This window comes from Megalobrama amblycephala, linkage group LG6 (assembly GCF_018812025.1).
Source record: "Megalobrama amblycephala isolate DHTTF-2021 linkage group LG6, ASM1881202v1, whole genome shotgun sequence".
Taxonomy (NCBI): Eukaryota; Metazoa; Chordata; class Actinopteri; order Cypriniformes; family Xenocyprididae; genus Megalobrama; species Megalobrama amblycephala.
The window spans coordinates 39,463,783-39,480,402 of NC_063049.1; the positions used below are offsets into that span (position 1 = coordinate 39,463,783).

At 40.3% G+C, this 16,620-nt stretch overlaps 1 long non-coding RNA gene across 2 annotated transcripts in view; it reads right to left on the reverse strand.

Annotated features, from left to right (window-relative positions):
• The window catches only part of LOC125270698, a 45,519-nt gene that overhangs the window by 26,234 nt on the left and 2,665 nt on the right, over positions 1 to 16,620 (reverse strand). The gene's annotated exons all lie outside the window — the stretch shown is intronic.

The following is a 16,620-nucleotide window of genomic DNA, read 5'->3' on the forward strand; positions in this document are numbered from 1 at the left end:
AGAGGCGTGATGGCATTTTTTTTTTTTATCTAAAGGGTAGGTGGCTAAAGGGTAGGTATAGGATTACTTCAAACCTCTTTTTGTGCTTGCAAAGAAAAAGCTGCTGTACCTGCAGGGTTTGGAATACAATCAAAGTTCTCAATTTTCTATCGTTCTCGAAGAGAACAGAGTTATGCCCATAGAATGTATTATATGCATTATGTTCACAGCATGTCTTCATATACATGACCCATTAGCTTCTTCAGTGCAGAAGAGATGTTTCATTTAAATTGCCTTTTAGAGTGACATGAGTAAGAAAGAAAGTCTAGAGTTCCCCAATAGAGACACAATAGGGATACAGAAATTATTTTTTAGCATTATTATTTAAAGGGGTCATGAACTGCATTGTTTTATTGTTTTATAATGTGTCCTGTACAATCAAAAATTGTACATAATTTACATCATAATTTAGAAATAAAAGGCATTTTTTTCCTACCCTGTTTTAAGGGGCGTGTCTGCTGTAAACACCCACTGATTGGCTAACATCTTTGCATAAGAAATAGCTGAGTATTACTCTCTCGAAAACATTTTTACTATTACAGCTCTCAAGGTTAACTAATCGTGAAAAGTGTTGATTATAGCATTACACTTAAATCTATGGCATTATATTTAGATCGCGGCATGCAAGTTTGCAGTGATGAACAGTCGAACTCAGACATGTTGTTGAACACATGAAAGCAGTGATCTTGTCATTGCAACTCAATTTCTGCACACTAACGAATGATTTCATCATAACTAACAGTGCAAATTCGATGTAACTAGGAGATTCGTTGAATAAAGTGTGAGTTTTAGCGTGAGTCCAGAACTCAGTCACTGATAAATTTGCGCTGTTTGATTGACAGCTCCAGCTATTGTAAAGGGAGCGTTTTTTGATTGCTTTCTATAATTACTCACCGTTTAAATAAGATTACTTTCATCCTAAGAGAAACAACGTGAAGTTGACCGTTTAGTCACTGGTTTGATTTACTGACATATAGACAAAGAACATGACCGTACATAAACATTACATATCAGATCAGGCATTAGAATTAACAGTTTCTTACATGCTGTCTCATTACTGTCGATTCCATATTATAAAAGTCTGTTTGCGAAGCCTGCGCCAAAATGTGATTGATTTACCAAAGAATCCACAGTGAAATGTATCGAATAAAGCTCAAGTGAGACATTCACATTGTTGAAAATAAATAACCATATTTCTAGCATTTTTCTGAAAGGTAATGTTATTTTTAGTCCTGTATTGCTCTTCTTTCCTCTCACTAACACGCCAGTGGGCGGGGCTAACTTTGCAATGATGAAGGCATTGATTTCTTCTGTGGAGGTGGGGTTTCACCTATCTATTACATAAATAGGCACATTCCAGGTCATTCGCTGGGCCTGGTGTCAAAAAAACAAGGAAGTTTTCAGTTCTAAAACAGGATATTCTTATACTACAATGACCTCATATCAAAACTCAAAGAAAAGTTGATTTCTCAATTCATGACCCCTGTGAACCTTTCAAGATTCATCTACAGTGAGCTATGATTTCTGTAAATTCCACAATTCAGTGTTTAACATGTTCAATTCCCAAAGCATGATTAAATAAATATAGTAATTTTTATTATCTATTTTATACCATTTTTTGCATACTTTATAATCAATGACTTACAGTTCACACATCATTTATGGTAAGTTGCATACAGTGCTTTGTTATTTGCAATGCTCATGAGATGAGTACCAGAAGTTCATTCATTCATTAACATTAATAGCATTTAGGTATAGATTGTTGCATGTTATCTTGTAAGTTTTATCCTTTTACAGATTTTAATATACTTTATTATTATTATTATTATTATTTGAACCAAAAGTTATAATATTGTGATCCATCCTAGAGCTAGTTGGGCTAGTTCATTTACTAAAGAATTTCTTGAAATGCCTATGAATGGGGAAAATACTTCAGGAACCAAGGCCACTTATAAAGTTGCTGTTCACTGTTGCCCTCTATTATGTAGTGAGAAAAAGAGCTCTTGCACTCAACTGGAAGGCTGACAGAAGCGAGGATAAAAACATCAGAAGGATTATTCTAAGCCTTTAGTTGAGACTGGATTTTATTTCTTTCTTCCTGATTTTTTTTTTTTTTTTATCCTTTTAATTCTAATGGTGAAAAAACAGAGGATTTACAGCAAAGATAAGGTGTTTTGCTTTCTTTCAAACTAATGTTTAATTTTAAATTCAGTAAGGAACTACAAACTGTAAAGGAAGTTATGACATGAGTCAGGCTTGGCTAGAAACCACAGCCGATGGGTTTTACACCTTTAGTAGCTCCTAATTTGTTGAGAAAATGAGCTGATTATATTTAATTTCTCTTGCACTCTGACATGACCTCATATCTTTAGTAAAGTGGAAAAGTCTTGTTTATACCTGTAATTTTCTCATCATTACATAACCGTTGTGACTCAGGCTAAACATTAAGTCAAAGGAAAGCTGGAAATGCAGCGGTAGTGTAATTCTTTTATGAAGCTGTAATGTAATTCAACACTGTCGAACAGATGGTACCCCAGTTGACTGCACTGATGACGATCATCAGGAAAGTGTCATTGTCAACCACCGCCAACAGTTTCCTGTGCCGAAACCGAGTGTTAATTAGTCACATGGTATATTCATTAAACTGCTTTAATACCCAATGCATCATCATTTAATACTTGTTAAACTAATCAAGTAATCAATCCATCTAAGATTTATTATTGTATTTTTAAAGCATTTTTAAAGGGCCGTGTGATAAGGAATCATATTTTCATGATATTATAAGATAAACAGTTTGATTCATAGCGGATGTCTAGACATATCATGTTAATCTCAAAATCTAGCATTTGTACATTAATATCTATAATTTCGCATGCAAGCAAGGTGTTTCTTTAAGAATCAGCAGAATGGACAATTTTAATTATAAGACTAAAGGAAAGAGGGAAAAAAGTCATCCTTTTCATGGAAATTTAAATGAAGTCTGTGATTATATGGCCCCTTTGAAGCTGCATGGAATAGAATACACTTCAGTATATTTTCGAGTTTATTATTTGTTGTTGTAATTCTCTTTTAAAAACAGAAGCCTGTGAGCATGACATCATATCCTTTTGCCAAGGGGTCTGAGGTAATTTGCATGCTTGAAGTCTAGCGTGACCGTACCTTTTAAGATGAAAGCCTTTGGTGGACTAATTATTGGTTAAGTTTACATTACATTACAGCACCACTGGATAACCATTGTAGCTGCATGTATGCTGCACGGTATCCTGCTGCGTTTGATTTTCAAGTAAATTAAGAAATTTAATGAATGGGGAAAGATATTTTAATTTCAAATTAAGAGCCAGTGTTTGGTTTCAGCTGACAACAGTGGAGCACATAAACTTTAGGGCCATTGTTATTCAAAATCCAAACAAAAGACTGGTTATGGTCCATCTTGTACACTGCGTAAAGCTGAGCTGAAACATAATGCCACACTATGCTTCATAAATCTCCAATATAGTCATACAAAAGAGCTGCACAGTAATCATGGCCCCAGTGATTATGGCCAAAAGAAAAAAATAAAAAAATAAGAAAAGGTGGGAAGCTGAAAAGCATGCAGCAAAAGAAACTGGCTCTAGATCAATGGTAATTTTGTCAAGTCAAGGTATGAGTCCTTGTATATGGCTCGGTTTGAAGGTTTCAGTTTCAACATGATGGGGGAAAAATGCAGTAATGCCACAGATTTACAACCTGTTGTTTCAATGGCAAATCACCAAGCCACAACTGAAAGGAACATTTGAGCCAATATTTTTTACTTCCAGTCTTGAGTTTGTTGAGTGAATACTCTATCTGCTGTTCAATGTGTCCCCCACTAGAAGTAAAAGAAAGCCCTAGGAAAGGAGGTGATGTCATACTTAAAAAAAAATCACCTGAATGTGAATTGTGTCGGGGGAGGAAAATTCCCTCTTAATCCTTCATTTGACACCAGGGAGGCTTGCCTAAACTGTTTGGGAGAAGTGAATTGACAAAGCAATGTTTCGTCATGTCTAGATTTACAAAAAAAAGCAACACCCCTACTTTATAGTATTATTTCTTATTGAAGCACTACCCTGGTAAATGTGTATTAGTTAGGACTTTTGTTTTTCAGTTTTTCAGTAAAACTCTATATGGCAGATATATGGTCAACACACCCAGAACTGGTGATTGTTTTGCACTGCATGAGCCACGGAATTTAGAAAGAGCAAGCAGCATGATTGATGATTTGGTCACAATTATTGTAATACAAATGTTTATGTTTTTGACCACTAGGCGGTGCTGTCACTAACCTTCTCAGGTGCCATTACGCATTGTGCCAAAAGACATAAAGTCGATCAGGAAGTGAAGCTTTTTCTTGGAAGCTCTTTGGGGTAATGTAACCAGGGAAATGGAGAAAGCTATTTGTTAGCATGTGATGCTTCTGGAAGTTGCTTTGTCACCCTGACCATAATGATAACTTAGGTAATCTTTGGTGCAATTGTGAATCTTGTGATGGATTGCAGAACTGAAGAACATAGCATCAAATTCTTTACATTTTATTACATTACATTTTGCAAACAATTTTGCTTACGAATTCATACTTTTTGTACTATCGTAAATAACTTGTTATTGAAAGATACCAAGCTTTTTTAAATTTTGTAAACAAATGTCGGAGGACAGAATACTAGGCTTAGTATTGTTACCACAAGGACAACTGCTGAATTTTGTCTGTATTTCATTTTCATTCTCAAGGTCATCTGAGCAACATTTGCTGAAGACTGAAAGCTGTAGGACAAATCTACAAAAGTATTGTTTTTGACAAAAGTTCAAAATATTTTTTTTTGTTGCTTAAAGGGTTAGTTCACCCAAAAATGAAATTTCTGTCATTAATTACTCACCCTCATGTAAACCCGTAAGACCTTCGTTCATCTTCGGAACACAAATTAAGATTTTTTTGATGAAATCCGTGAGCTTTCTGGCCTCCGATAGACTGCAACATTATTACCACTATCAAGGCCCAGAAAGGTAGTAAAGACATTTGTTAAAATAGTCAACGTGACTACAGTGGTGACGAGAATACTTTTTGTGCGCAAAACAAACAAACAAAAAAAGACTTTATTCAACAATTTCTTCTGTCATTCTCTTCACACTTCAGAACACCGGCTGTTCACGTGAGCAGGACGACGCATGCGTGTGATGCTGATACAGGAGCCGGCTAATAATGAGCTGACGTAGAACCCGGAAGTGCTGCACTGTGTTTACTATGTGAACAGCATAGGTGACTGACATGGAAGATAAGAAATGGTTGAATAAAGTTTTTTTTTTTTTTTTTTTTTTTTTTTTTGCACACAAAAAGTATTCTCGTCACTTCATAACATTAAGTTTGAACCTCTGTAGTCACATGGACTGTTCTAACAATGTCTTTACTACCTTTCTGAGCCTTGAAAGTAATAATAACACTGCAGTCTATCAGAGTCAGAAAGCTCTCGGATTTCATCAAAAATGTCTTCATTTGTGTTCTGAAGATGAACGAAGGTTTTACGGGTGTGGAACGACATGAGGGTGAGTAATTAATAACAGAATTTTCATTTTTGGGTGAACTAACCCTTTAAGTTGTCAAATAAGAACTTCAAAAAACCACAAGAATTTTTGTTTTCATGACGAATCTGACAACTGTTGTAGCAACCTGTTATCAATTTAGCAGTTTTAGCAGTCTAGGCTGGTCCAGCTGTTCTCAAGCTGGTTTAAACTGGTCTCCCTCCTGACCAGATGAAAAGTGGCAAAACACCTCATAAACCAGTCGACAGGGCAGGCTGAGAGTCCAGCTTGGGGCTGGTTTAAGCTGTGCTTGTTTTCAGTAGGGATGTAAACAAAATACAGGGTCAAGATGGGTGTGTTTTTTTCCAGCACCAACCTAAATCTTCACATTCCTATTTAAAGTTGGGAAAGCAGAGACATTTTTACGTACACACACTCCAGAATATCTCAAGAAATTCCTTGGCACAGTTATACTGTAAACGTACTTACTTTTAGAAAAAGCTTTGCTGTGCTCTGTCTTTTTTCAGGGGGAGTTTAGGTACAACAAATTAAAGATCCTCCATGAGGTCTGTCGGGTTAACCTCTGATTAATTGTTTCTGTGTAGCGCAGTCAGTTGTGGTGAGAGCATGCTACTGTAATTTTGCAGCTGCTGTCTTTAGCATGACCAGTATGATACACAATCCAACTGGCCTTCCAACCTCATACCAGAGCACTTGAAATAGTTTTCTTTCTGTCTCTCTGCACATTGCTCCATCAATCCAGCAAGCTGGGATTTTTAATATTATGGCTCTTCAATTTTGTTATCCATCCAAAACCATTATGCTTCGAAGAATGTCATAATGCTGAATTGTACTATTGCCCGCACACATGTCCTCTTGATAAGTGTAGACAGCTCCGAGGTTCACGGCACCAGGCAAGTCAGGTCACCGAGACCTGGCAAGAAGCGTCCTTTAGGAGGGTCATTTTCATGCTTTCTCGAATGATTTAAGCAGGCTGCGTAAATCCCTCGTTTTTATATTCACTGTAATTGAAATTGATCAGCCGTACCCACCCTTAACCAAAGAATATGTAGAGCTCGGGCAGGCGCAGCAACGACCTCTCAGCATGAAGCAGGACATTACCCATGGCTGTCTTGGAGGAGGTCCAGACCCTGACCGACAAACCAGAGTGAGTCGGCCCCACGACGTGGCAATGCCTCCTTCGGTGCCTGGGGAAGTATTTGTGAGATTCCTCAGTTATATTTTCATAGCTAAATGATGTATTTATCTCCCTCTGTGGTGAGTCAAATATATGCATGAAACACATCTTGGGCAAACATCTCTAGGGAGAAGAAGAGGAGGGAGCGAGGGGAAAAAAGAGCTGTGATTCGATCAGCTTGTCAGGCAAACGACACGGCGAAGAAGGGAGAGCGACATAACACAGAAAGATTCACTGAGATCTCATTATTTTGTGCCATAAAAGGGTTTTTCACTGTGGCGCAGCCGCTCTCGCTCGCCCCGACAGTGACAATAGTCCTCAGGAGAAGGAGGTCACAGGTGAGCGAATTGATTTCACACTCGTCCCCCGGCTTTGATAACCGACATTGTCTCATGTTCTGTGCTGTTAGCAACTGTCCGCATGGATAGCCCTCTCGTTGCTGATCTGTTTGAGTTATTCACTAAATAAGATGTGAGGAAGACAGCTCTTTTGAAGTAGCTCATTAAGTATTCCCTGCAGATGATTCCACACTTAGGCTGATTAAAACGAGGTAAATGGGGCCCATGTGAAGAAGCTGGGAGTTCAAAATGAAGGTGGCATGCCAAGCTAAGACGACTGAACTGTTGAACTTCCTACCTCTCCGTGTTCTTTGTGAATTCACGATCCTTTTATGCGCTCGCTGATGATCCAATCTTTGAGGTTGCACTTTTGTTGAACTTTTCTCATTAACCTGTCCAACCCCCTTTATGCCCTGAGCCCTTGAAAGTGCTTAACCTGTCTTCACATGCAAAGAGACCTGCACAACACCCTTTAACACCCAAAACCCTCTACACATGCAGCCAGTGCAACAAATTGGCACGCACTTACATGGCAAAATCAGCATGATTGTTTTAGGAGTTGCATTTCATGCATAATAAAACTTACTAAAGTAGTGATGCTAGGCTAGTTTGATGTCCTCCATCCTGGTTTGCTGGTTTTAGAAGGGTTTTAATGACTTCTCAGCTGTCAAGTCCAGCTGGTCGAATGCTAAACAGCAGCCTGTCCCAGATGGGAGACCAGCAAAACAGTTTAAGCTGTGTTTTTTCAGTAACATGTCAGTAGCTTAGCAATGTTGGTTTTCCATTAACAAGCTACGCTATTCAACAAGTAGCAGCATAGTATGACAAAACAGAAAGGCAGCTTTAACCAAGCAGACTGAGACATTGACCAAATGCAATGTTTCTTTTTTATCTCTGTAATTTTGGGAAATCATTTAAGTAAATCATTTTTTCAATCGGTTTAAACAAAAACAAACAAACAAAAAAACAAAAACGATTCACTGATTTTTGCACAGGCATCCCCCTGCTGAAAAAGGCTGGTTAAGGTAGGTTTTGAAGCTGGTATGCTGGATTGAGCTGGTTTATGCTGGTCAAGTGCTGGTCCTATGCTGGTCCATGCTGGTCCTGGACCATTTTAGGACTAGCATAAACCTCATAAAAATGAAGTATACTTTAGGCTTGAGGGCATTGTCTAGATAAATTAGTTGTTTGGTTTGAATGCATGTGTTTAAACTTACTGTCATTACCTGATTTGAGATCCTTGTTTTTTTGTGCCAGATAAATTCTGTTCTGAATATTTTCAGTTGTATTGCATTGTAGGATCTATTGTAGGATAGATGTATATTTGAAAAGATATCGCTCCTTTTAAATAGCTTTATTTTAGTTAGCTACTTAGCATTGCGACTTAGCATGATTTCCTTAATTACTAAAGAGTATGAGTAACTACAGTTTCAAAGTAACTTCCACTGGAAAACACATAGTACCTGTCTTACTCTCACTCACATTTTGTTTGACATGATAAGACTGTTGTCTTTATAATGACGCCTCAATTTTTTATTTCCCTGACCCCAAGATAAGATGTGAGTGTGGTTTTTGTAGTGTAATTCTCATGAATAATGGGGACTGTTAAAAGATTTGGATTTCACATAGAGGCTGAACACCTGGAGCCAATTATTTAACCTCCAAATGAGGCATCCAACAGCAGCTGTTTTGGCTGGGACCTTTGCCCATTTACTGGATGGAAGGATTGAGCTCGCCTTTAAGATGCTTGGCTCATGATCCAGCCCACTGCCATCACTCAGAATCGTGTTCCAGGGACTGAAATGAGATGGTGCACTCTTAACCTCAGAAAAGGATGCTTTAGCGTAATTACCATGACAAGCACATACTTATTGCTGTATTTGAGATACTGAACGGTCTGAAATCTTCACATTTAAATGTGGTAAATGTACAATGATGATCTCCTTTAGAAGGTTTGATTGGAAACACATGCATATGAGACCCCTGGTAACATACACTGACTAGACATGGAGGCAGATCTTAAAGAGCAGCAAGGTTGACAGTTCTCATTTTATAACAGTTGGCATGTGACCCATTTTACCATTTTACCTATCTCACAGAGCTCATCCGATGTTCAAACCTGCATTTAATCATGTCTCTTTCTTGTAAAAGAGGAGATTGCTGTAATTTCCACCATCTATCTTACCCTACGTGTCCACTGATGCATAAGTGGCCGTGTCCATCATTCTCCAAGGGAGCAGAGTGGCAGACTTGCACGGGGGGATTCTGGAATTGATATCGGAGCAAGTGGTGAGAGTGTCAAAAAGTTGGGAAATTGGCTAAACTTTATGCAAATCAGAGGCAAGAAATGCAAAAATTCGCTATGAAGTAGTTGTGACATCTGTTTCAAAATCTGTTACAGAGTTTCAAACAGCAAATTAACATTTACAAATGGAGATTTTAGGCAAGTCCTTCACTTTTTCATATAATGAAAGCAGAATTTTTTTAAATGCCAAGCTACAAACAAAATACCATACAAGTAGTCTATATGACTTTTGCACTATATTGTATTCCAATGGCGAGCGGTGACTTTCTTTAACCAGGTTTGCTTGGTGGTGCTTCATGAAAAAAAAAAAATGTATCCGATGCAGTTACGTTGAATGGGTTTATAGCTAAATAAGTGAGACGCTCGTGTTCTCTCTAGACGGTGTTAGTTTACTCATGACACACAGCAACACAGTGAAAAGAATTTCTAATATGTTGGACCTTTTATCTTTTATTGAGAGTAGCCTACATTTATCAGTTGAGATGTGCCTTCACAAGCAACCATAAGAGCCTTTGTGATGTTTGAGTCGACGGCACTTTTTAAATTAATAATTAAAAAAAAGTATATAATTAGTGCTAGCAGTCTATTAAAAATAAAAAGTAAAATGTAATTAAAATATAAGTAGGCTATAATAAATAAAACTATCAGTATTCTTTAAAAATAAAGTTAAAATTATGCTAACTGATGACTTTGCAAACAAACACAGACTATTGATTAACATCCTCTGATAGTTACACTAGGACTGTCATAAACAATTTTCAAAAATATATTGAGAAAATTATATGAAGAAAATTTAATACTATGAAAAAAGTTTTAGTTATGATTTGTTTCCCCCATTTGATTTAGTGTAGTTAGTTTTGTATCAAATACAATGTGATTTTCGGTGATCGAGATCTGTGTTACGGATGCTGGTAGAGCAAACACACGACGAGGAAGAGTAACGTATAATAAGTCTTTACTTGATAATCCACAGGGAGAAACACAGAATCCAGAGCAGAGCATACACCAACACATCCAAGTACAAACGAGACCCGACAAACAACTGAACACAGACAGGAACTTAAATACATTGACACAAATGAGCTAAACAGGTTAACAAGGGGGCGTGGTCCAATGAGTGTCCATGGTGACTGAATATGGGGGGAAACAGAACATGACGGTGACTGTAACACTACCCCGCCCTCCCGGTAGGCGCGTCCTCGCGCCTTAAAGTAACATCAAAAGGGAGGGCTGGAGGAGGTTCTGGAGGTGGACGGCAGGCCAGGAGGTGGGAAACAAAAGTCCGGGGTGAAGATGACAGTGGAGCGATCCAGGGTGGAGCCTTGAGCAGGGGCAGATGTCGTGAGCTAACCCAGGCCACAGCTGAGACTGCGTCCCATGGCGGCGGCGCAGGAGGGAGGAGCCATGGAGCGAAGATCATAGGAGCCGCTATGGGGACGACTGGAGGCGACGACGACACCGATGATGAAGCACACCGGGAAGCCAGAGAGCCGATGTAGCGGAGGGACTCCGAAGATCTAGGCGGCCACGATGTAGCCGTAGTGACGACCCTCCGAGATGGTGGTAGAGATCCGGAGGGCTGAAGGTGAGCAGGAGCGACCGAGGGCGGCGGTGGAGCCTGAGGGAGGGAGGGCCGGAGTGTAGCGACCGGCCCGTAAGTCTGTGGCTTAGGCGTAGCGATGCCCGACCCAGGTGGAGCCGACGTTCTGAGGGAGTCCTGCGAGGTTGAAAGTCCGACGGTCTCTGCCGGCATCGAGGGAGGAAGGAGCGTAGGCGCAGGAGTTGGGACGTCAGATCGAGGAGGACTGGAGTGTGCAGAGGTAGAGGGCAGAGCCAAGGGCTTCTCACAGCAGTGACGAGATGACTCCCAGAGGGCCCGAGGTGTAGCCCCACCACTGAGAGGAGGCGCAGAGGGACTGATGGGAGGCATCGATGATGGGACGACAGGAATAGCTGGGGACTGGGGCAAAAACTGTGGAGCAGAGGAAGGTCCAAAACAAAAAACAGAGTCCAAGGTGTGCTGGAGAGGTAGTGGATGAGGGAGGTTTAAAGGGAATACAGGGCTGGACGGAACCAGCGGGGAGACGGGACAGTTCAGGGCTGGGCGGAACCAGCGGGGAGACAGACAGTTCAGGGCTGGACAGAACCAGCAGGGAGATGGGACAGTTCAGGGCTGGGCGGAACCAGTAGGGAGACAGACAGTTCAGGGCTGGACGGAACCAGCGGGGAGACGGGACAGTTCAGGGCTGGGTGGAACCAGCGGGGAGATGGACACATAGACAGAGTCAGGATATAACAGAAGGGGAAATTAAACAACCTCTCCAACATCAAAAAAAAAATTCTCCAGTGCGGTGGCCGAACACTCACTCTCAGTGGTGGGGGGTTGGGCGGGGCTCCCTTCCATCCCGTCGAACTCCACTAAGACTCCCTCCGCGATGGTAGTGGCAGCCGGCTCACACACCTGGTCAGGCACGCGTTGCTCAGGCTCCATGTCGATGTTCAGCTTGGTCGCTCTTGTGTGCGCTGATGTGTACGTCACGGCGGAGTGGCTCTCGTTGCCTGCAGTGGGCTCGGGCTGTCGATCCTCGCAGTTGGTGGGGCTGGTGTCATCGTCGACGTATTCCATGAAGCTCCCTCGATGCCCTTCCCCGTACAGCAGAGCTTTGGTGGCAATGTTGAGGCCGGCATATAGGAAGCTGCAGAGGCAGCTGTCTGGGAAAGAAGTAGATGGTACCAGACGGATAAAATCCTCTAGGTGTGCCTCGAGGGAGCGTTCCTTCTGCTCAAGGCAAAGCAGTTGAACTGACAAAAAGGAGTCCATGGTGCGGGGAAAAAACAAAAAAGAACACGAACTCACGCAAAACACGGAACAAACAAAACAAAGACGACAATTTATGCCGCAACTGTTTGGGTCGGGTCTTCTGTTACGGATGCTGGTAGAGCAAACACACGACGAGGAAGAGTAACGTATAATAATTCTTTACTTGATAATCCACAGGGAGAAACACAGAATCCAGAGCAGACATACACCAACACATCCAAGTACGAGACCCGACAAACAACTAACAATCTGGCAGCAGCTCATTTTTCCACTTGGGCAACCGATCCGCTCACAACTTATCCTGCCCATGAAATCCCCCATAGGCAAGCAAACCAATGAGAACGTGGGACAATGATGACATTCCATAACAAAAGAGCAAAGGCGCAAAAGCTGCTGTAGATTCGTTTACCCTGAAGTCTCTGTAACTGGCAGACTTAAAGAAAATCACCATCGTTTGGCAAACAAATAAATTATGGACAGTTAACATGTAGGCTGTATTGCCAAGACCACGGATAGCTTGGGTATGCAGAGCATTCGTATCTTATATGGACGATACACCACTGCCTTACACCGTCTTCTGAAGCCAAATGATAACTTTGTGAGGAAATTTAACTTGTTCAGTGATATTTGCGATCACAGTTGCGATCAATTAAAAACTGTTCCTTTTGGGGACATCAATACCGGACGCCATTGGTTTTGTGTGACTCACACGTGACTGACTGCGACATGAACAAGAATGATATTTGAGAGCAGTCTCAGATCTATACATATGTGGGCTTACATTTCACTGTATTTAATTTGATTTCAAATGCGGTTTGCATGCTTTCATTGTGGCTAGGGTGTGGATGGGTCAAGAAAAGTGTATTAAATAGACCTTGTATGTATACTCAGGCCGTTCCAAATTAAACTCAGCATTTCTCGAGGATTAATCATGCATAAATATAATGTCTTAATTGACTCTGTAAATTTCAAGCAAGAGTAGATCATACTAAACTTAAATAATATTTTACAGACCTGAAGCAGCAGACCTTAACCACTTTGGGTGACACTGAGAGCGTTTTTCTTCCATGCCACTGGACACGTAGGGTCACCGCTCTTAAACCCCAGCTGCACCTAACCCATTTTTGTAATTGGGCTCCATTGTGTTTATGAAACACTTGAACTTTTCATAAGGCACCGTGAGTTTGCATGTATAACAGATTGAAAAGAACACATACAGTAATATGTGAAGTGCCTCATTTAGACTCTTGAATGCTCGTGACAGCTCAGAAATTACAATGTCTTTTTTTGCACCCCTCAGGAAATTAAGTTGCGACCGCAATGCGTTTTGCCTCACTCCAAAACGAGAACGCTCACACCGAGCCAAATCCTTTTCATTTGCATGTTTTGTGCAAATTCCTGCGAGTCGATGAATTAAAACTGCGAGGTAATAAATCGCTCTTGCATTCTTTTGTCTGGATTGCATATTAATGTGGTCGGTTATGTGGAGCTTGTTATTTTCTTTTTATTCATTTTTCAATTACAGCCAAAGAAGTTGAAAGACATACATATATATATATATATATATATATATATATATATATATATATATATATATATATAGGGAAGAATGTACGCCATGTCTGTGTGGAACCGTCGACTCTTACAAACCTTTGCACGGACCTCAAACTCATTTGGACGGAGCGTGCAGTCCCTGTCCCCACACAGCCCCAGCTGACAATGCGCCACATCAACACTCTGACAATTGAGAGATCAAGAGTGACATGGGACCCTCTTCCATTCATAATAAAACAATTAAGATGTTTGCTGGGGAATGGACGGAGTGTTCCGTCAAGCTACGGATTAGTCTCCTGTGAGCAACTGCGTGATTCCCGTTCCCCCCACAACAGAGGCGGACAGCTGGAGGTGCTGGCGGAAGCAGGCTTCGTGCTGTCTGCTTGGCCATCTGGAAAAGAGCAGGATTCCAAGGCTGATGGTGAGGTGAAGAAAAGTGCTTTCCCTTCTGCTCGGCAGCATCGTGATTTGTGTTACGCCATTTGTGAAAGGACCTGCATTCTCTCTCTGAGGCAATTCTGACATTTCTCACTTCCCATCTCCTGCCCCAGGCATTTACAAGGGCCAGCGGAGATATTTCCCATCCCTGGTGGTGCTGCAATGCTTTTGCACATCAACTTTAAGAGCCTGTAGGACAGAGATGTGTCTGTATGATAATATTTCTTTAATACGGCCTCTTTAACCTTTTAACACCGATATTTGAGAAGCAGGTTGGTCTCGATACATCTGCTTCATTTAAAGAGGTCTCTGATTTCAGAACTCAAAATGTTTGTCCTTCCAATCCATTTTTAATGCACAGTATTTTGCTGTTGTACTTTGGCAACACCAGACAGATAAAATTTTAACACGACCACCCACATTTACACATCAAGTTTTCCGATTCCCTGTTAAGAAACTTGGCTTGCCAGTTACCGACTAGTAATTAGGACAAACCAAGAGGCCAAAGTTGTGCAGCTCTTAAAAGCGTGAAATGGACTTTGTCACAGCTCAGAATAGTAAAAGGGACTATGCGTGCTATTTTGATACCATCAGCTCGAATGGTTGGTCATATATCATTTCTAGGTCAGGTGATTAGCTCCAAAACTTTCCTTTGCACAGATTGCACATTTCAAATTGAATTCTTGTCCTTCCCTAGCCAAGTAAATGCCTTTGCGATTAATAGGAATGCTAAAAAGATTGTATTAGTAATAGATCTGATGAATTCTGTAATTCCTTTTGGTGCATTTGTTGGTTCATTTCACTTTAAAACATTCAGTCCTAATTAATACCATTACATAAATCAACATTTAAAGAATTTGTTCACTTTAAAATGAAAATTACCCCAAGGTTTACTCACCCTCAAGCCATTCTAGGTGTATATGACTTTCTTCTTTCTGATTAACAGAATCAGTGTTATATTGATAAATATCCTGATTCATCCAAGCTTTATAATGGCAGTGAACGGGACCAACGAGTATGAAACTCAAGAAAGTTCATCCAACTTACGAAGAAAGTGTAAAACTCTCGCAGTTTAAAACGCTTACGCTACTTCCTAAGCCTTCTGTATTCAACTTACGAAAAGAGCGTTTTTTTTTTGTAAGTTGAATATGGAAGCCTGTCTGGCAGAAGCTAGATATTTCACTTTATAACTTGTTAAACATGGATATTTTTCTTACACAAATACATCACTTCACTTCAGAAGGCCTTTATTATCCCCCATAGCCGTGTGGAGTACATTTATGATGGATGGATGCACTTTCTTGAGTTTCATATTCGTTGGTCCCGTTCACTGCCATTATAAAGCTTAGATGCGTCAGGATATTTAGAAAGTCATATACACCTAGGATGGCTTGAGGGTGAGTAAAGCTTGGGGTAATTTTCATTTTAAAATGAACTAATCCTTTAAATAGATGGTTAAAAAACATCAAAATTAACTTCAATTTGATGTCCTCATGTAAGGTACTGTAACTAAGCAATGATCAACTTTATCCCTTGATTTGCATTCTGTTTTTTTATTATTATTATTATTATTATTATTTCTTCTTTTTTGGCTTCATGTAAATGTTATAATTAAGTTTAAGTGCCTGAGATTATCCAGAGCACATTTCAAATTTTCTTGGTTTAAAAGGTTCTGCATAACAAAAATTACTCCTTTGCTTTGTCAAATCATTGTGATAGAAAAAAATAGATGGGAGGAAAAATATGTCAATGCCTTTGCGTTCGCTCACAAACGTTTTGCGTTCCCCCGAGAAACTTTGCATTCCCGTGAGAAATTTTGCGTTCGCTCGCAATACGTTTGAGTTCCCTGACAAAACTTTTGCATTCTCTCGCAAAGATGCACAAGTTTTGCAAGCGAACGCTGAAAAGTTTCTCAGGGGAATGCAAACATTTTGCGAGTGAATGCAAAGGTTTCTTTCCTAATGCCATTAAGTTGTAGGATAGAAAGAATGAGAAATCTTTCTAATTTGAAATCTTTCCAAGTACTTCCTGAAACCTGCTTAAACACCCTCTAATGTCCAAGTACCCTTGGTTGGTCGGACCCTCATCTCTTGCTGTTGTGCTGATTGGTCCTGTCTGTCTGTCTGTGGACAAGGTGTTTTGGAAAGTTGAGACTGAAAGCTCTCAGCACTCGGGAGGACATGGCGAGTGATGGGGCCAAGCAGAATGGGCTTTAAGTGTGTGAAAACAGGGGCTTGATAACAGGTTTTGGGATCATTTCCATTTAGTCTGTTTGTTTTTAAAATGTTGTTGCTAAGCAGTAGTCAAGTTGGTCTTGCGGTAGTGCAGGAACACGCAGGTCGTAATGCTGGAGGCACATATACTTCATAACATCTTACTTCACTCAGATGATCACCTC